The sequence below is a fragment of the Pelobates fuscus genome, chromosome 1 (genome assembly GCF_036172605.1).
Source record: "Pelobates fuscus isolate aPelFus1 chromosome 1, aPelFus1.pri, whole genome shotgun sequence".
NCBI lineage: Eukaryota > Metazoa > Chordata > Amphibia > Anura > Pelobatidae > Pelobates > Pelobates fuscus.
In genome coordinates this window covers 120,794,743-120,815,745 of record NC_086317.1, presented here as the reverse complement: position 1 = coordinate 120,815,745, position 21,003 = coordinate 120,794,743, and the positions used below count along the sequence as shown (strand labels likewise).

At 37.7% G+C, this 21,003-nt stretch overlaps 1 protein-coding gene across 1 annotated transcript in view; it reads left to right on the top strand.

The window, feature by feature from the left end:
* POLA1 (DNA polymerase alpha 1, catalytic subunit) overlaps window positions 1-21,003 on the top strand; it is a 281,414-nt gene that overhangs the window by 147,184 nt on the left and 113,227 nt on the right. The gene's annotated exons all lie outside the window — the stretch shown is intronic.

The window sequence follows — 21,003 nt, the reverse complement described above, 5'->3', positions numbered from 1 at the left end:
GGGTGACACAGTCCTATTCAGATAAATGTAATTTATATACTGTGTTAAAGAAGTCACTAAAAATGTACATATTTTGAATAGTAATTGAGCAGTGTTCCTTATACTGTGCAGTGGGGGTGGAAGTACATCCCACAATTTGAGACTCAATCCCTGAAAGCAATGCTTGCATTAATATTTTGCTGCGTATGTGCAATAGCCTCCCAATGCTTTCCTATGGGAAGCAATGGATTGGCTGAGATCATCAAGATTGATTACCTCAGACCATTTCATTGTCAGGGTGTCATGTGTCCCCCTTTTCATCTACGGAGATAAAAACACGACATGACAGCCACTAAAGACACTTGCCTAAAATAGCAGGGTAAAATTCTACTTTAGTCATATGGTCTCAGGAAACCATCTGATTGGTGCAATGTGCCGTTTTGCCATGTATGCACACTAGCTTCCTATTTAAGAGACACCACAAATAAGACCATCACATGTTCTGTGGTCACTGATCTTATGTCATTAACAAATACTAGATAGGGTATTTTTTCCCCCACTTTGGATGAAATTAACTCATAAATTGATGCTGCAACTGTGATCTGTTTAAACAAAGCACAGTTAACTGTTTAGTGAACCATGCTATGTTTCGATAGCGGCAGGCTGTGCATGCGCAATATGCATGTCGTCTCTCTCTCGTCTTGTGTGTGGAGGCTGCCCACACATTTTGGACAAAATTGATATAAGGCCAGGGGGAACAAAGCATTGTTTTGTTTTTTTTTCTGTTTGGAAGCAGCAATTTTTACAAGTCTCTACTACTAGAAGTTACTGATGGTAATTACTAGAATTTGGGATTATGCCCTCTGTACTAATTCTTTTTTTATAGTGCTTAGACCACCCCTTCAATTTGCATTTATATCCTAATGATATGTGTGGCAAATTTTCTTACATTAATTTAAAGATGTTTCACTTTTCCTTTAGTATTCTCTTCCTGAGAACAATCTGCCCATGTTAATGGGCTGTAAAGATGACTTAAGTCTGCAAAACTTAGCCTTTCTAAAATTAAGGGTTTGATGGAACCAATACCATTTTTCATGTATTTATGCCAATGTACTTCGTTATGGTCACTATGTCCAAGTGCTTCTTTACTTGAATGCATGAGAATGTGTGTGTTTAGCTCCTGCTCGTATTACATTGTCATTCTTCCACAACTTTTGCAAAAGATCTGAAGCCTCTCAAGTTGTTGGAATGTGAAGTAATTGTATGCTGCTCCCTAATGGGCCACATGGGATAGCTTCCTGCCATATTGCACTGAGAGGGATGATTTTTTAATTGTAAGCTGCGCATTAAATAGATGAAATAGAATTTACTTTGCTTTAGAAATAATAAACTAATCTATAAAGATGTTTTTTTTGTAAACAAGGAAACACTGTCTTGCATATAAATTTCTTTCAAATGTTTCTAGTGAACAGCTGTTCTCAAAGAGAATTTATATATAGTGAATAAGCATTTTCCTAAATAATTAGTTATATTTTTTTATATGTATGTTTTTGCTGCCAAAGACGTAATCTTCTTTTCTATGGGATTGCATACACAGTCATTTGATAATTGTAGAACACAAGAGAACTGAGCAATCAAGGCTTCTTTTTTTTTTTTCTTTTTTTTTTTAATACGCTTCATTTTCCAAAAACTGTAAGTGGTTTGACACCTCGACATTTGGGTCTTCATCAGAACTAGGGAAAAGTACAGGTATTCCTATATTCTGTCAGTTTCTCAATCTTGATTCCACAAAATACTAGCTCTTTATTGACTCCCTTATCCTTTTTCGATTACAGCAAATGTATTCTTACCCGACACCTTGATACTCCACTAGATCAGCTGCAGTCAATACGAACTACTGCTGCTCAATGCGTTTTCATTTAGACAATTTTGTACTGCAAGCATGTCAAACTCGTGGCCCACGGGCCACATGCGGCCCACAAGGACAATCTTTGCGGCCCGGCAAGCCGCGAGTGCGTGCTCAGTGTTATAGCAGAGTAGACACCTGCTTTCTCCATATTGCAGGTGCCTACTCTGCTAACATTTACCCGGCTGGGGAGGAGGGGACAGTAGAAGCAGCGAGGTAGCTCAGTGTTCCCGCTCCTCACTGCTCCCTCGCGCGCGCCAACTGAAGTGAAGCTGGGCGCCAGAATATGACGTCATATTCTGGCACCTGACATCACTAAACCGCGCACGGGAACAGTGGAGAGCAGGAAGGGCATCAGGGAGATGCTCCACAAGGTAAAGAGCAATAAAGAAAAGTGTGTGTGTGTGTGTGAGTGTGTCAGTGTCCCACATAAACTTAAACCTTGTTTATGTGGCCTGTGCCACACTTTGAGTTTGACATGCTTGTTGTACTGCCTTATTCTTGGAGGTAACCTGTCATCCACAGTTTGTACGGATGATAAATTAGTTTTCTGGTAGATTTAGGTTTTATCTGTACATTGCACTCATAAAATCACCAGCAAATGTATATTAAAAAAAAACAAAACAAAAAAACTTTCATCTAGACTACTTCCTCCTTCTGTAGCTTGGTGTTGTGAAATGAATGTGCCCAAATGGAAAGCAGTGGCAAGTCACAATTTCTCCTGTGAAGGTGCATCCCCAGAAGTTGTGGAATGCTATTGCACCACATGGCATAGCCTTAAAATGTGGAGATTAAAAAATATATGATATAACTTTCATCTGTAGATTTCATAGCAATTTAGTTAGCACTATGTACAGGGGAAATTGTATTCTCTATGTAGTTAGACCTGGTTATGTTGGGCTTGATATGTTGATTTTAATAGCCAGTCCTTAAAGGGACACTATAGGCACCCTGACCACTTCAGCTCAGACATAATCTGAGTACAGTACCCTAGCCCGTTTAGCACTGCAATTGTAATTAATGCAGTTATTGAGAAACTGCCTTAATTACATTGCAGGGTTAACTACACCTCTAGTGGCTGTTTACGGGTCGTTAGGCGACTTTTGGTCACCTGACGCTGGACGTCATAACGCTCTGCAGGAGCACATTGAATGTCACCTCAAACCTCAATGATTCAATGCTTTCCCATGGGGCAGTCCTAATGCGATCTCACCACTCATGTGTATTACATCCCTGACATCTGCTGAACAGGGAGGAGGAACAGAGTTGGGCACTACAGTGTTATGAATCCAACTTTGTATTCCTAGAACTATAGTTTTCCCTTTAAATACTTAAAGGATGGACTAAATAAAAAAAAAAATCCTAGTTTGCTTACTGTGCTTTCCATAAAAAACAAAGAAAAGAGTTACTTGCCACTGTCCCAAATCCCTATGCATATTTAAATAACTGGAGGTTTTTTAGTATCTCTCCCATGGAAATTAGATTATAAGCTCACCTGCTGCTTGAAGCCAAGCCTCGTAGGTGACTCCTACACTAACAATTCACCTTGCTTCCTTCAGCTTCTGGATAATAAGCTATTTGCACCATGACAAAAGCCTGACAGAACTCTCTTACATCAGTCCCTACTAATAGGACTTTCACTCTGTCATCTGTGATTCTCAGGAACTCCCTATCAACTTTGTCACTCACTTTGTCACCCATTGTTTCCTGAGCTGCCATGTGAAGTTTGACTTCCTTCACACCTCAATGTTTCAAAACCTCCATTGAAACATTATTTTTCAAAGTGCTACAATTTATCTGATACATTTATCTGTATTTAACAACTACTAAGATTGTACAGTCCTGGTCTGCACTGATACGAAATGAACAACCTCAATGGCTTATGTAGTTCACTACCCAAGTTTGTCTATGGAGAAGACATGCTTGTGTCACAAGCCATGAGGGGGGGAAAAGTTGACAGGTCCCACCAGGTGGGAGCTTTGGGTAAGAATAATTGCTTCACCAACTGCTTCACCCCCAACCCGCCACAACAAATATTGATTTTGTCACGACTAGTTACCATTTCATCCAAAGAAAATGGATGTGCCAGTTTCTCTGTTTTGTCTTAGGGAAAAGGCAGAGTTGATCCTGTAAACTGATCCTGAGAAAGTAATTTTAGGTTTGTGGAGGTTAGTACTTTTTATGTTGGCTTGTATCAATTAAATATGTTCTCTCAAGGGGTAAACTGTAGGTTTACTATGCTTTCTCATTCTCCGTTGTCAGATTCTGCTTCTAGATATGTAGTCATTTCACTTTAGTGATTACAATTCTTAGGTCTGACAGATATAGGTGACAACAGATAACAGAAAGCACTAATTATTGCTCAGATGTTCTTCAAAAATTAACATGTTGTATTGTAATATATAGCAATAACTACCTTTTCTAAAAAGAAAAACATTCTGAATAATAAAACAGTTAAAAGGTGTAGTCATTTTTGCTCTTGAAGCTGAGCTTCAGTTATTAAAATTCAACCTGCCTGTGGCATCTGACATCAGAGTGAATTACTTGTATTGGAACTCCCCTCCCCCCCCCAATAATTATACAGTTAATTTACTGAAAGAGAGCAATTGTCAGCTGTGCATGTTTGTAATAAGTCCATATTCATTTGTACAGAACATGTCATGTGTGATGGACCATCTACCCCTTACTGCTGTACGAATATTTTCTTTAATTTGTATTTTTTTTTTTTTTAGATTATTCAATAAAGTGAGAATTCTAAGTGAATTTCAAATTTAAAGGAACAGTGTCAGGAATATGAATGCCTTTCCCCCCTCCCCCCACTTAAAATGTGTAGAACTCACCTTTACTCAAGTGCCATGTGGGTAAGCTGCAGCTGGCTACACCTTCTTGCCTGAGATCATCAAAACAGACAATTGCAGGCAAAATGCCACGCTGCACCAATCAGCATCTCCTCATAGAGATGCATTGAATCAATGCATTTCTATGAAAAACGTTCAGTGCCTCCATGCAGAACGCAAAGACACTGATCATTGGTGCTACACATTGTGCAGCACTAACCCAAGAAGCACCTCTAGTGGCTGTCTGTGTGATTACCACTAGAGGTGTTAGTAGCCAGTCTATAGCGCCCCTTTAAGGTACCGTTGCCAAAATGGAAACATTCTCTAAGTCACCTATGCTTCCAGTTCAGCTACTTTGACCTTAAATTTGAAATTCACTAAAGTGAGAATTTAAAGTTAATTTGTTTTTTTTCTGGTCTGTGGGGTGTAGAGCAGGTGTATAAGTAAGTAGTACGTAGTTCCACTCATCGCATAATTGAAGTTAGTATATAAATTGACAGCAGCCATATTGTGACTGCTTCCTATTTATACACAGTCTACTTAACCGTTTTGTGAGCTGAACTGTGTGCAACGGTTTCAGAAGCTTCCAACAACATGAGTGCGATTTTATGGAAAGACATCTGTCCTAGTTTTGTGTGAGACACTAGATGAAATTCATATAGTAAACAAAAAAACTAAAACCTTTGCCGTCTGTGCGACACCTGTGAGTGCAGCACTTATTAATATATTTATATAATTTTATACACAACTTGTATAAATACATTACAAAACATGTTTAGACTCTGTGGACCAAGTGTGGATCTTACCCTGTTTCAATTTAAAATTTTGTATTTTTTCTTTTTCTTTTTTTAACCCCTTAACGCCATTACGGCGTTCTATGCCGTCGCGGCTTTAATGGGCTTTAAAGCCGTTGCGGCGGCATAGAACGCCGTAACGGCTTAAGCCCCCAGAAGATCGCAGCTACTTACCTCCGCCGGGATCCTCTTCTGGGGGGCTGCCTGACAGCCCAGGCAGCCCCCCTCCGGCAAATGAGGCCCCCGGGGGCCATGTGATCGCTCTCAAAGAGCGATCACATGGCCCCCTATAGCTGGCTATGGATCTGCCAGCAGGGGGACTGTCTAAAATATTAGACAGTCCCCCTGCTGGTAGGAAGAGAAAAAAAAATTATTAAACGTGTAAAATTAAATTAAAAGTATTTATATATATATATAATATGTATATATATTATATATATAATATATATACATATTATATATATGTAACGTCATACAAAGTGTATTTTAATACTAATATAAGTATATATATTAATATTAAAATACACTTAGAATGACGTTACATATATATAATATGTATATATATTATAAATATAATAGATATATACACATATATTATATATAAATACGTCTAATTACAATAATAAATAAATAATAAAATAAATAAATAAAATATTGAAACAAAATTTAAAATAAATTATATATGCATATGTAATTTCATTCTAACTGTATTTTGCTATTAATATATATATATTGGTAACATAATACACTTAGAATGACATTCTATATATATCTATCTATATATAAAATGCAAATATATATATAGAGATAAATACATATAATTACATAAAAGATTACATTAGTATGCACGTAGAATTTAAATACCTATAAATGCATATATATTAAAATTCTACGTATATATTTAAGTCATTTTTTAACATAATTATGTCATTTGATTAATTAAAATTTGATTGACATGCCTGACAACACAGGGAGAAAGTGCAGCGAATTTAATTCGCAAGCACTATATTTGACCCTGTAACTCTCCAAGACACCATAAAACCTGTACATAGGGGGTACTGTTTTACTCGGGAGACTTCGCTGAACTCAAATATTAGTGTTTAAAACTGGTAAATTTTATTAAAACAATGATATTTTAAGTAAAAGTGAAGTTTTTTGCATTGTTTTCAAACAAATGGCACTTTTATGGACTATATTATTGTTGTAATATGTTTTACTGTTTTAAAACACTAATATTTGTGTTTAGTGAAGTCTCCCGAGAATAACAGTACCCCCCATGTACAGGTTTTATGGTGTTTTGGAAAGTTAGAGAGTCACATATAAGGCTTGCATTTCATTTTTTTGACATTGAAATTTGCCAGATTAGTTATGTTGCCTTTGAGATCGTATGGTAGCCCAGGAATAAGAATTACCCCCATGATGGCATACCATTTGCAAAAGTAGACAACCCAAGGTATTGCAAATGGGGTATGCCCAGTCATTTTTAGTAGCCACTTAGTCACAAACTCTGGCCAAATATTAGTTTTTTGCTTTTTTCACACAAAAACAAATATGAACGCTAACTTTGGCCAGTGTTTGTGACTAAGTGGCTACTAAAAAAAGACTAAACATACCCCACTTGCAATACCTTGGGTTGTCTACTTTTTCAAATGGTATGCCATTATGGGGGTAATTCTCATTCCTGGGCTACCACACTGTCTCAAAGGTAACATTACTAATCTGGCAAATTTCAATTTGAAAATGGAACGTTCTATATTTGACCCTGTAACTTTCCAAAACACCATAAAACCTGTTAATAGGGGGTACTGTTGTACTCGTGAGACATCGCTGATTACAAATATGTGCTTTTTGTTGCAGTAAAACCTAACAGTATTATGACATGTACAGCTAAAATGTGAGGCGGAACTACAAATTAAAAAAAAAAAAAAAAATTCTCACAGTTTTTTAAATTTTATTCATAATAAATTATGTTTCATATATAAATATTTGATATAAAATGAAAGCCCTGTTTCTCCTGAACAAAATGATATATAATAAGTGTGGGTGCATATAATATGAAAGAGGGGAACTACGGGTGAACAGACATATAGCGCAAATTCCAGTTTTTGTTTACGTTTTGTTTTGATCAGAACGTGTACTATTGACTCCGTCCTGAAGGGGTTAAATAACTTTTGGGAAAATTGAGTTATTGCACTTGTTTATGTTTCATGTTTAATTGTTCTGAAAACATAACTAAAGCCATCTATGATTAACTATTATATATTTGCTTCTCAATGTCAGCCACAGATCATATGGAAAGATAGATTACTTCTATGGCCTTTTTTCCTCCTGTGGAAAGTGCTTTGAATTTCAGATACTGTAAATGTAGACTTATATAGCACATGCATAAGATCGCTAATTATGCTGCGGCACAATAATTGATATAGTGGCTTTTTATTGAAGAGGAGGATTACAGAAATAGAAATGCCAAGCTAAATCTAATTTCAGAATTGAAGAAGGCTTTTTTAAGCAAGAAATTTCATCATCTTGTCAGCTGGCAGAATGCCTGCTGTGGTTTCACAAAGGCTAAGAATTACACTTTCATGAAATTTTCCTCACTAACTGCCCTGGTTAATTTGAAAGATAACCCACTGTTCTAATTCATTCTGCAATTGGGAGGTGCAGGTTTTTATCTTTTGATCTGACAAAGCATTTTGTGTTAATCGTTTTGGCCCTCAACTAGACACTCTTGGGATGGCGCTTTTACAATAAATGTGTCTGTGATAGCTCTTTAGTCTATTATACTTACAATAGATCCATAGAACTGGTAATTAATTCTGTACTGCTTTTGGAAATAGGAAGAATAGGTGTAATGCTGTCAAGTACGGCTGGGAAGTTTGTTTAGCTGATTCATTTTGAAGTGGTACCCTCGTGATGTACAACTGTATCATTGATTTGAGTAACAGGAGACTAGACGCTGTTGCCTACGTTAAAATGTCAATGATTATTTGGTCAATTCAAATGCCCCCCCTGTTAAATGTATCAACTTTATATTTATGTGTTCAATATAGGTCATATTCATATGATATGCCGATTTCATCCTCCACGTTGTATGCATTTAAAATTTTGAAAAACTGTAGAGTAGTACAAGATCAAAATATAGGACTAAATTTAGTCATTAAGATTCATTGTTGCTGACTTTCCTTTTGCCACTGCATCAATTTTAGCTTTCTTTAACCAGCCTTGGTAATAGGAATGCATGGTTCTGACAATTGTATGAAACCCTAGATGTATGTTTAATTAAAATAACAAAAACAACCTACACAATATTTAGATTGGCCTCTTATTTGGCTCATGTATAACTAGTAGAGAGGTCTGTTTACTTTTATATATATATATATATATATATATATATATATATATATGTTATAATTCTGAATTCTGCTTCATCAAATAAATGTTTTCCATTCGCTTTCAGTTAGGGGAAGACATAAATAAGCTTTTGACATTTCATTTTTTTGCCCCTCCACATTAATGGTTTCAAAATGTCTTTTTTAAGAAGGACCATACATTCACCATTGAGATACAAAAGAGAAATCTGTTTATTGCATTGTTAAACTACACACAGTCAAGAAAACGGGTTGGTTCCTGAATTGGGCTCAAAGAAGGGTATACCTGGATTAAAGTATAAAACAAATGGTGGCAGGAACTAAAGGTGAATTTTACAACACACAGGTCTCTCTCTTTCTCTCTCTTGTGCTACGATGCAGTTTTGTATGTCACTTTCACCATTTTCTTTACATATTTAGTACTGCTGTGTCTCCAGTGATGTTTGAAAGAACAAAGACCAGCAAGTAACCAATGTTACTTCAACACATTCGATTTAAAAAAAATAAATGTTCTTTCTGTAGCTTAAACAGATGTCATGTATCAATGTTTTTATAAAATGTCTGCCTTGTAGTCGCAGATGAAATGCTAAAATGTATTCTTCACATGCATATTCAACTTGACTATAAGAGCGTAAAATGTACGCAACCAGTGTCATTCTGGCAATGGGCAGACAGTCTATAAAGATATGCTTTAGAAATTATTGAAATACCAGTGCACTTACAGCAACCACTTTTCAATGTATCTTCTGGGAATTACTCCTGTGACTTAATTAGTGCATTACATTAGTTCCACAAGCTTCACAGTATAGATTCAGGCACTTTGTAGACAGCATGAAATAATGTTTTAAGATAGAATAGAATAAAAAAAAAATTCAAGCATCTCTGTGGAGCTCTGGGACCATCCTATGATGTGTAATTGCTTTTACATCAGTGACAAGAGAGAGACAAGAATGTGCTTTCCTTGAACTTAACAACAGTTTGGGCAATTTTCTATAATCCAGTAAATACAAATTGTAGCTTGATTATCCATCTACGTCTGTCAAGTGAATTTTAATGGATGAATGAATGAGTCAAATCTATGCATGAAAATATACAAATGTGCAAAATGTGGGTCTAATTATAAGGCTGCTGAATTTACACAAGGTCAGGTAAACAAGGCACCACTGTAATGATTATTAATTGTTAATAATGCCTTTGGGAAAACATTCACATTTCCTTTTCAGAGTACTGAGTTGTTTCTCTATTTTCCCATCATTTGAAAACTCAAAATGATCAGCGGCAGTAGTTAGGTGGCAGAAAAATAGTTTTGTTGTTTTTTTTTTTTTTTTCCTTTTTATTCATCATCTTTCTTTCTCCTTGCACATCATATAATTGCTCTCCAAGTGTTCACATAGGAATCTGTTTTTAGAATTGTAGAATTAATATGTGAAGGCTCATTTTTTGGGGCCACACATATAATTGGCACCTTATAATGCTGGCTCATTTACATTGTTGGCTGCTTATGTATTTTCTTTGTACTAGACCGTTTTGTGTAACGTCCTTCTTTGTGATGACAAGTAAAAATTATAGTAATTTTTCTAAAATAGATACATCTTCATCTAGATGGTAAAGGTAAAAATTATAATGCTACACTAATTTAAGTTGTTCTGTTAGTGACCTAAAGTTATAAAATGATCATATTGCAAATTCAGCATTATAGTGTAGCTAAAGGAACACTATAGGGTCAGGAACACAAACATGTATTTCTGACCCTATACTGTTTACCCACCATTTAGGTGGCTTTCCCCCCTCTCACCCCCCCCCCCCCCCCCCCCCATCCTTAGTCTCCCTATAAAACTGTAAAATTCACCGTACTTCCATCACAGCGCGTGTCTGCCGGTGCTGGCTCCGCCCCCATTGTGGCATCCTCAAAATGGCAGATTTTTAGCCAACCAAATGCTTTCCCTATGGCTAGAACCGTCACGGTGCGGGGCCTAATGCCATTTTGACCAATCAGGACCTCTTCATAGAGATTGAATCAATGCATCTCTATGAGGAAAGCGTCTCCATGCAGAGCTTGGGGACGCTGAACGTCAGGGCTGCTCTTTCGTCAGCACTGACCCAGGAAACACCTCCAGTGGCAATCTAAGGAGTAGCCACTTGGAGGTGTCCCTAGAGGCAATGTAAACACTGCATTTTCTCTGAAAAGACAGTGTTTGCATGAAAAAAGCCTAAAGGGAACTATTATACTCACCAGAACAACTACATTAAAGGACCACTATAGTGCCAGGAAAACATACTCGTTTTCCTGGCACTATAGTGCCCTGAGGGTGCCCCCACCCTCAGGGTCCCCCTCCCGCTGGGCTCTGGGATGAGGAATGGGTTAAAACTTACCTTTATTCCAGAGCCGGGCGGGGAGCTCCTCTCCGCCTCCGATCCTCCCTTTCGGCTGAATGCGCATGCGCGGCAAGAGCTGCGCGCATTAACCCGGTCGCATAGGAAAGCATTTACAATCACGCAAGCGCCTCTAGCGGCTGTCCGTGAGACAGCCACTAGAGGATTTGGAGGCTGGATTAACCCTATTATAAACATAGCAGTTTCTCTGAAACTGCTATGTTTATAAAAAAAAAAGGGTTAATCCTAGAGGGACCAGGCACCCAGACCACTTCATTAAGCTGAAGTGGTCTGGGTGCCTAGAGTGGTCCTTTAAGCTATAGTTGTTCTGGTGACTATAGTGTCTCTTTAAGTTTTCTATTGCACTACATAATAAGGCCCATAACTGTCTATTCCTTATTTTTTTTTCTCTGTGATTTGGGAATGGATAGTGAGTTTAACTTCCAACAAGCACAGCCACGCTAGCTTGGGTAACCATGAAAATATAATCTTTACTAAATAAAATAAAATAAACACTATAAAAGCCTATATGCAAACCTAAAGCACAAATATGTGCTGTATTTATGTCTTGTCTTCTAGACTGTTAACCAGTCCAATACATAAGGGATCTTTTCACAAGTGTAAAGCTTGATTACTACCTTTTATATTCTAGCTATTCAGTGTTTATAGGAAGCAGATCAGACCGTTTCACTTGTGTATGTTCACGCTAGTTGCAGTACGTCAGAAGGGTGGTTGCGATTTCTATTTGAGGCCAATTATAAGATATGACCCACTCCATTAGCTTTGAGTTAATTCTAAAATTAAAACAGTACTTTACGGAAGTTTTTCATTTTAGCTTTCTACTTGTTTAATATCTTCGATTTTGGGAAATTTGATTCCCATGGACCATCACCGTCCTAGTTGTTAACACAACACCAACCTGATTTTATTCCACTGGTGTTCCTTTGTAAATTAAAACATAGGTATATATATATATATAGTAAAATGTGCAAGTTCTTTTCAAGAGTTTTTTTTTTGTGAAACCGGATTGATTTGGTAACTATTAAATAATGTGCAGAGATGCTTAACCAGCATCCGCATTACCGGAGGATCTACCTTAAACTCATTTCAACACCAAACGCACAATCTCTGAAGTACAGGTGGTTTAAATTCATATATATCTAGTCACTATAGAATGTCTTGCATTTCTTGTACTCTCCAGGTCTTTGTCTAGTTAGATGATTTAAACTCAGACAAACTTAGTTTGTGGGTGGTTTTGTTTTTTAATTCTTTATTGAAATTTTAGTTTATAGGGTGCAGGCAATATTGCAGTTGAGGTTAAAACACACTGCCATCATTTTGCTTATTTCTGTGCTTTTATCAGGGCCGACGCGTCCATAAGGCGGCACAGGCGGCCGCCTTAGGGCGCCACAGAAGGGGGGCGCAAAAATCCAAATCTCTGGCACCTGGCCAGAGACTTGGATTTTTAAATATTTCTGACACCCTAAGCCCACAGCAGCCGCCCCTCACAACTCACACACTGCCGCTGTTTTGAAGTTCAGAGCTGCTGCTACGGAGGCACACTGTGGAAGCCTGGATGCTGCAGGGCCTCCCTGAGGCATTGTAACAGCCCTGCAGAGGTTTCATTGGCTGCTGTCTGCAAAGCTCCGCCCCCTTGCTCTGTATCAGCCCTCCCACAACATGATGTATGTCACCAGACCGCGAGGGAGTGGGAAACAAGCTCCCACTCTGAAGGCTGGCTCCAGCTCCTACAGGTAGGAGCTGCCACAACACACATACTGCCTGTTACAGTGAGGAGCACTATGGGGCATAAAGGAATTAGTTGCTCTCAGCAACAGGAGCTCAGTGTGCATGAGGAGCTACAAGGTCTGATGGTGGATCACCTATGGTGTGTCTCCATGAGTGACTGTGAGTGAGTATCTGGTGTGTGAAAGTGAGTGGGTATCAGGGTCTGTGAAAGTGAGTGTGTTGTCTGTGTGTGTCAGATTATACATGTCTGACTGTGAGTGTGCATGTCCTGCATGCATAATTGTAGGTCTGTGTCTGTGTGATTTTGTGCATCTATGAGTGTGAGTGTGTATCACTGTAAATGTGTATGAGAATATTTCTGATTGTGATTTTATTTGACTGTAACTGAATGTGTTTGTATGTAATTGTTATGTATATCTCTGATAATTTATGTTCCTGTGTGACTGAGGGCAGTATGTGTATGACTGTGTGCCCCTATCTGTGAGTGAGTGTTGTGTGACTGTTACACTGTAAATGTGTAGAGCAGAAGTAGCTGGAAAAGCTTATAAAAGGGTGCACACAGGGAACCTGGAAGGGGTTAATTGACCTAATTTCTATGGGAAGCTAACCATGATGTGAATTGAGGAGAAAGTGATACCGGAGAAACTGACGGAAGCCAAGCACAGAGAGATGGACACAGGTTTCTTCAGGAAGGAAGAGATACTTTATTGGATCACCGATCGGGACTCAGAGGGACTAGCGTCACCAAAATACCACAAGTTCTGAGCCCCGGACAATAGTGCAGGCTCCTTATATAGGCACATAACTCCTCCCATATTAAGCTCCACCCGCACATTCTCTTGACCAATCAATACAAATAAGAATTAACTTCCTGCTTGACCGCATGGCTTGTCCAGCACAATGGAGGAGGGGAATACTACATCCTGTATTCTTGCACATGCTCCGTACACTACTGATCGTATCTTGCCTCGTGCAACCAACTGATCGATACGTCAGCATATGCACGTACACATGCCACGTGGTAATCTCGGCCTACTAAATTTATTTTTACCGAGATTCCACCACAAAAGGGGTACATTGCAGAGAAATATGGAATTTTAGTTTAGGAGGGTATAATTGCAAAGAAATAAGGACTTCCAATTTTTGGGAGGCATGGAGTAAACTGCAGGTTTATGTGATTATTAATATTGCTTAGGGAGGGGGTTAATTTTCAGGAGGCTGCCACCAGAAACTCCTGTTATTGAGCTAAGCCCACCCATGTAGGACCTCACTTATTGGTTAAGAGTTTCAGCTAAGCGCTGTTAGCCAATGAGAGAGTTAATGCGTGGCTGGGCGTAGGTCAGTGGCACTAACCAGAGCTTTCTTGTAGGCATTTCCAGCAGCAGGGGAAGTGTTGCATGCCTATCAGTACCCAGGGAACCAGTGTGTGTGGGGAAGAGGGGGGGAGGGGTGGAGGGGGGAGGGGGGAGCGGCAAAATCAATTTTTGCCTGTGCAGCCAAAAATCCTTGCACCGGCCCTGGCTTTTATACATACTTTTTGTAAATGGAAACTGCTGCGTCTATCTATGTAGAGAAAGGGTTACACACTTGAGTTTTCCTGAACATAGGAAGACTCATTTAGACTTAACACAACTTCAGTTCACCAACACATTGAGTAATCAGGTCAGACTACCCCTTCAAACTAGCCTTCTTAAGAGTAAGGCAACAGAAAGAAGAAAGGAAAAATATACTTCTTAGATAAGTGGCCATCCATCGGTGGTGATTTCTCCAACTGGAACTGCCAGTGCAATTCAGGTGTGGTGTCTCACCTGTTGAGTTCTGCTCGCCGGTTGTAAAGGCTTCTTAGTGTGCGTGTTCCATCGAGACAGCAATTTGTAGCCATCTTCTACAGACAACACTACTTTAGTGACCGCGTTATGTTGTTCTTTTATGAATGTCAAGAATCCACAGATATGTACAATAAAATTATAGGCATTTGCAGTAAAACAAAGTGGGAAATACATTGTATTGTTGTAAATGCAAGCAGAATACATTCAAAAACATGCCAGTTCAACTTAAATAAAAATAGACTGTAAGCTCGTTTTAACAGGGCCCTCTTCAGTCTATCATTTCTGTAAGTTTTCTTGTAATTGTCCTATTTATAGTTAAATTCCCCCCTCTCATAATATTGTAAAGTGCTACGGAATCTGTTGGCGTTACATAAATGGCAATATTAATAACATAGAAAATCAATTAAGAGGTGGGAAATAGATCATAAAAAGTAGCAAGAAAAAAAACATGTAATATACTGTTAACATACTTCTACAGTCTCCTCCATGGAGGATGCAAAAACATAAATTTGTGTACATGCCCTTCTTTTTCTTTAAGTTTAGATCCCTTCATGATAAGCAATTAGATTGGTTACATCTTTAACAAGTAATCTGAAAAAAAGTGTTGAAAGAGGTATTATGTTGTTTACAAGTGAAAATGTATAACTATAATTTCTTATGTGTTGAATAAGGATATTGTACAAATTTGTAATGTAAAGTGTTATGGTTAATGTGTGTTTGTTTGTTTTTGGTTTTTGTAAGAACTGGGGAAGATACTCATCTGTGTGGTGCAGCGTCGAAGATTTTTAAATAGTGCACCACATTTGTATATCTAAGAACACCTGGCTTATCCAACCATATGGAAACCCATGCTAACATAAAAACCATAGAATGTGACTGCAGATAAGAACCGTTTGGCCCATCTAGTCTGCCCAATTTTCTAAATACTTTAATCAGTCCCTGACCTTATCTTAAAGGACCACTATAGTGCCAGGAAAACATACTAGTTTTCCTGGCACTATAGTGCCCTGAGGGTGCCCCCACCCTCAGGGACCCCCTCCCGCCGGGCTCTGGAGAGAGGAAGGGGTTAAAATCTTACCTTTCTCCAGCGCCGGGCGGGGAGCTTTCCTCCTCCTCTCCTCCTTCCTCGCGACGTCATCGGCTGAATGTGCATGCGCGGCAGGAGCCGCGCGCGCAATCAGCCGGTCGCATAGGAAAGCATTTACAATGCTTTCCTATGGACTCTGGCGTCTTCTCACTGTGATTTTCACAGTGAGAAGCACGCAAGCGCCTCTAGCGGCTGTCAATGAGACAGCCACTAGAGGCTCTGGAGGCTGGATTAACCCTCAGTATAAGCATAGCAGTTTTTGAAACTGCTATGTTTATTTAAAAAAAAAAAGGGTTTAACCCTAGCTGGATCAGGCACCCAGACCACTTCATTAAGCTGAAGTGGTCTGGGTGCCTAGAGTGGTCCTTTAACCCCTTAAGGACCAAAGTTCTGGAATAAAAGGGAATCATGACATGTCACACATGTCATATGTCCTTAAGGGGTTAAGCCTTATGCTTATCCCACAGATGCTTAAACTCTTTCACTGTGTCAACCTGTACCGCTTGAGCTGGAAGTCTATTCCTTGCACACACTACCCTCTCTGTAAAGTAATAAACATGAATATCATATAATAATATTCTTGTTAAACATCTATTTTTCATCTGTTTTTAACTATTCTGTAAGCTCCATTCTCATGTTAATGTCTATCTTTGGATTCAAGCCACTGACAATACCGTAGTTAGGTCATAATAACCTCAGTCTGTGATAAGAGAAATCTGTTTTGTGCAGTCTGTTCTCGTATGTTCTCCTTGTTGGGAGAAAGTACACTGATCATATGTGTGGCATTACTGGATGATTAATTGGGGGAGGGGATAGAGTTGGACTGATGGGAAAAAATATACTCTTATTTATATCAATTTGGAATAAGACACATAGAACAGCAATCTGATTGATCATGACTTACAAACTGTAAGACACGAAAATAATCTATAATGGTGCAGGCTGTTTGTGTAAATTTGGGGATTTGTTGATTGAGATGTTATATAGATCACCATTATATTGGCTTGATTATAATCTCATTTTCTATTATCTATTCTAGACAGCTTTTGGATGACTCTTGAGTATTCTGCTTTTGAAATATCATTCCCTGTATAAACAAAAGTGTGTTGTGTTGTCCCTGTGCAAGGCTCTCAAAACATCTATCAGACTTTAGCTTTTTCTCAGATGTTTGCAGTGTTTTATAATTTAATGGCACTGTGAAAAAACGATAGCCAGCAGAGAGAGAAATAAAATAAACTTTCGTGTACTAGTGCAATTAGGCTGCTTTTGAAATGCCTATTACTTGTGTGTTTTCTTTCGTATGCAGCTCCATTTTTTATTAAATGTGTATTACTTTTAGCTATTGGCATCACAATCTAGTTCAGTCCTGACACAGTAGATTTGTTTTAAATCAAGTCAATTAAATCATTTAAATCATGTTTTTTAAACGTAGATACTTTCTTGCTGGTTGTTATAATCTTTGCTATTAGCAACCAGATGAAGATTTGATATTGCGATACATTTTTTAATATAATAATCCTTTATCAAGTATTGAAAGGAAATAGATTTTTTTTTAAAAATTAAGTGTATTTAAAAAAAATTATAAAAACCTTTCCCTACCTTCATTATATGACTGGATACTTCAGCCTTTCTTCATTATATTAAAAATATTTTGAGGTGACAGTAGTTCTTTTTCTAAAGTTAATGTTTTTTTTGTTTTTTTAAATTATATTTTTGGTGTTGAAAGTGTTTAATCGCTGCAGACACAACTCGTTCAATGAATTTGGATATAACAAACATGTAAATATTACATAGAGATACTGCTTCAAGCTACATAACTAATCCATATTTCATGCTTTTCACCTTTGGACCCTTTTGCATTCAATTGTAAGTAATCCAATGTTTTGTTTTGTTGTTTATCATCATCACAACCAATTTGTATTCACTCTTCTGGATATGTTACCCTAAACATACACAGTACATGGGTAACCATTGCCAGTTTTGAAAGATTTTCTATTTTCTAGTAGGATATTCCACAGTTATGGAGCTCTGAGTGAGGAAACTTCACAACCAACTTCACTGTTAAAACTAGTATGGAGAATAAGGTATTGGACGCAATCCTTGAGTTTTTGGGGCTTTAGCTTGTCAGTAGTTGTAGACATTCTGGATAAGAGGTTGTGGACCAGGCAGGATAAATGAAGTAATGACCATTTAGTCTCTTTAACACATCACAGTGATGGGTAGTGTGATCACATTGGCAAATTGACAATATTAATTGTAAAGAGATTACGGTTTCTGGTCCTCTCCACTGTGTGAGGTTAGTCTGCACAGTCTTTAAGGTGACATTTTAAACCACATATGTAATACAGATGAGAAAACTCATAGTATTCTGTGTTGCATTTATAGAAATCTTTTTAAGACAACATATTTAAAGGTTATCTTGTATTGCATACAATGATTAATATAACACTTTACCTTCCCATTTTCCTTTTCTTCTATTGATTGGAAATTCATTTGAGAAACTTATTTAGAGTCTTTCTTTCTGAAGTAATCATACAAGTCAGTGGGGAAGACAAGAAAATTGTCTTGAAAGAATTTCTGTGTATGTGTGGTTGTGCACTTGTGTTTTTCAGCATAGATTATCTCTGCCAATATAATAGCAGTCATCCCCCCCACCCTCTGTTAGATATTAATGGCTTATTACTTGTAACCATGTGCTTCTCTACCATCCCTTGTTTTCTACTTAATTCACATTCCTTTTAAGTTTTCTAAAGAATGAATTGCGTGCACCTACTTGACTAAATTCACTGTGAGTTTGTTTTCCTTCAATTACTTCAAACCTATAACCGTTATCTGTCTCTTCCATCCTAGAAGGTCAGGTGTCTTATTCTGTTACTGGGTGACATTGAATTGCTCAGAATTTCAGCGATTGCTCATCAAGGGGAAAGAGATGGTACATGTATACGGCGAGCCTATAAGACTTCCTGCAGTGCTTATTAATCCTTTATGGATCATTTGAAATTTTTCTAGTTTATTTAAGCTTTGCTGCTTGTATCAGTAGTCTGTTCCTGCAAGAAATGAGAAGCAAAGTGTGGATAAGGGATAGTGATCATGCTCTGAATTTATAAAAATGATCTCACTTTCAGCCGAAAAGCACTTTTATGCTCCATTAGAGTTGAATTTGCCCAAACTCTTACATCGCATTAATGCAAGCTTTGCTGGGTACACAAAAGTGTCATTTCAAAGACATGGTTGAACTTTACCAAACTGCATATTAAGATTTGCTTACATACAGTGTATTTTCTTACAATGTCACACAAACAATCTTCTATATTTTGTATTTTTTTCGGACATATTGTTGAGATTCAGATTGGATTCTAAACATATGAACATTTTTTTCCTTTGTTTAATATACCTTTTTATGCATCTTTTTTTCTTTTGTATATTTGTGTTCTAGTCCATGAGGGCTGCTTTGATGTGTATCTGTCTTTTAAAGACACCAGGTTGGTTTCTTATCTTTGAAACTTGTATTATGTAATAAAGACCTGCTTTTTAGTGTAGTGGAATAAAAATTTGAACCTCATCAAGACGTGTATACAATCTGTTTGCATGTTTGCAAAATAATAGGTACATGTCTTGATTGTTGTTTAAACTCTCCACCAATTTTATGGTACTTGCCCCTCTCCAGCTTCAAATCAGATAGATAAGTGAATTTTACAATCTACATTTTATGCCACTTGGAAAATTAATTAAAATGCAAGTATTTGTTTACTTAAGTGTTTCTTTAAAGAAAAAAGTTACTTTGTAGTGGAGTAGACTTCAATTCTATGCATCTTTGTATAAAAGTTATCAGTAATACACTGTTTGCACAAAGTAGCCCTCTAGCTCAAAGTAGCCCTCAAGGATAGCACATATTCCAATGATTTTCAAGCTTCCCCTTTAAATATAGGGACCAGTATCGGTACTTGGGACTCATTGCTGTAAACCTTGTTCACATTGGGATGATAGCCCTGCCCATCTTGTTCGGGATGATATGACTTTGAACTTGACTGGACCAGATATATATTCTGATGACTGGCATCCTCTTTGAATAGATAGTCTAGCCTGAGAAGCCTTCAACCATCATAGAAAGCAACAGGTTGAGCCCATGGGGTCATGTGGTCATGTGGTCTGATACTGCTGGAGATAATCAGAAGTAGGAGGTATAGCAAGGTTAGGTGTTACTAGGTAGTAATCTTCTAAAGGTTGTGTCTGGTGCTTGACTACTGAAAAAAAATCAGAATGGAAGAACATCCTGAGACTTGACTAATATTGTTGGAGACATAACCTGACTTGAGTTCGAACACGAACCAGATCATGTTGTTATTCCTTGTCCAGCATCTGCTTTGTACTGATAGCCAATTTATTATGAGCATGGGTAAAACCAAGAATAGACTCAGTACATCTGTGATTATTGATGTGCAGTTGTTATTGCAATAAAGAAGCTATCCCACAGAGTAGCAACATTTTGACTTATGCCTTGGTCATACCATTATTTGTGCTATGGACCAAGCATGGGCCCCGGGTTTTCAGGTGCCTGCATTTAAAAGATATGTAAGGAATTATAAGGATCCTCTAGGAGTAGTTAGCACAATGTATGAATAAGTGATTGTAATGACATAGGATTGGCTTGATAACCTAACCAGAACTGTTCACAGTAAAATGGGATCAATCCAAATAGGTTCAGTATTGGCTATCAAGGACCAGACAGAGTATCATGCTGCAGCTCTACATCTAAATGCAATATTATTATTATTATTTTTATTTATCATTTTTTGACTTCTCAAGCAATCAACAAAGTCAGTACATTTTCCTACTGCAAAGAATAGGTGTGGCCGTGCAAAATTTGGATGGCTGGCAGCTATGTGAGCATATTCTAACATACATTTGGCAGCTTTCTTGGAGAAAGCAAAGTATGTATTTAAATCTGTACATTTGCTTACAATTTCCTAACCACTATCTATTGATTACATTTTTATTAACACTGGAACCCCACTTCGAAATGACAGCAATAAATTATGTAGCCTAGTATCTTAAAGTTTGGGAAGTGACAGCAAATTTAT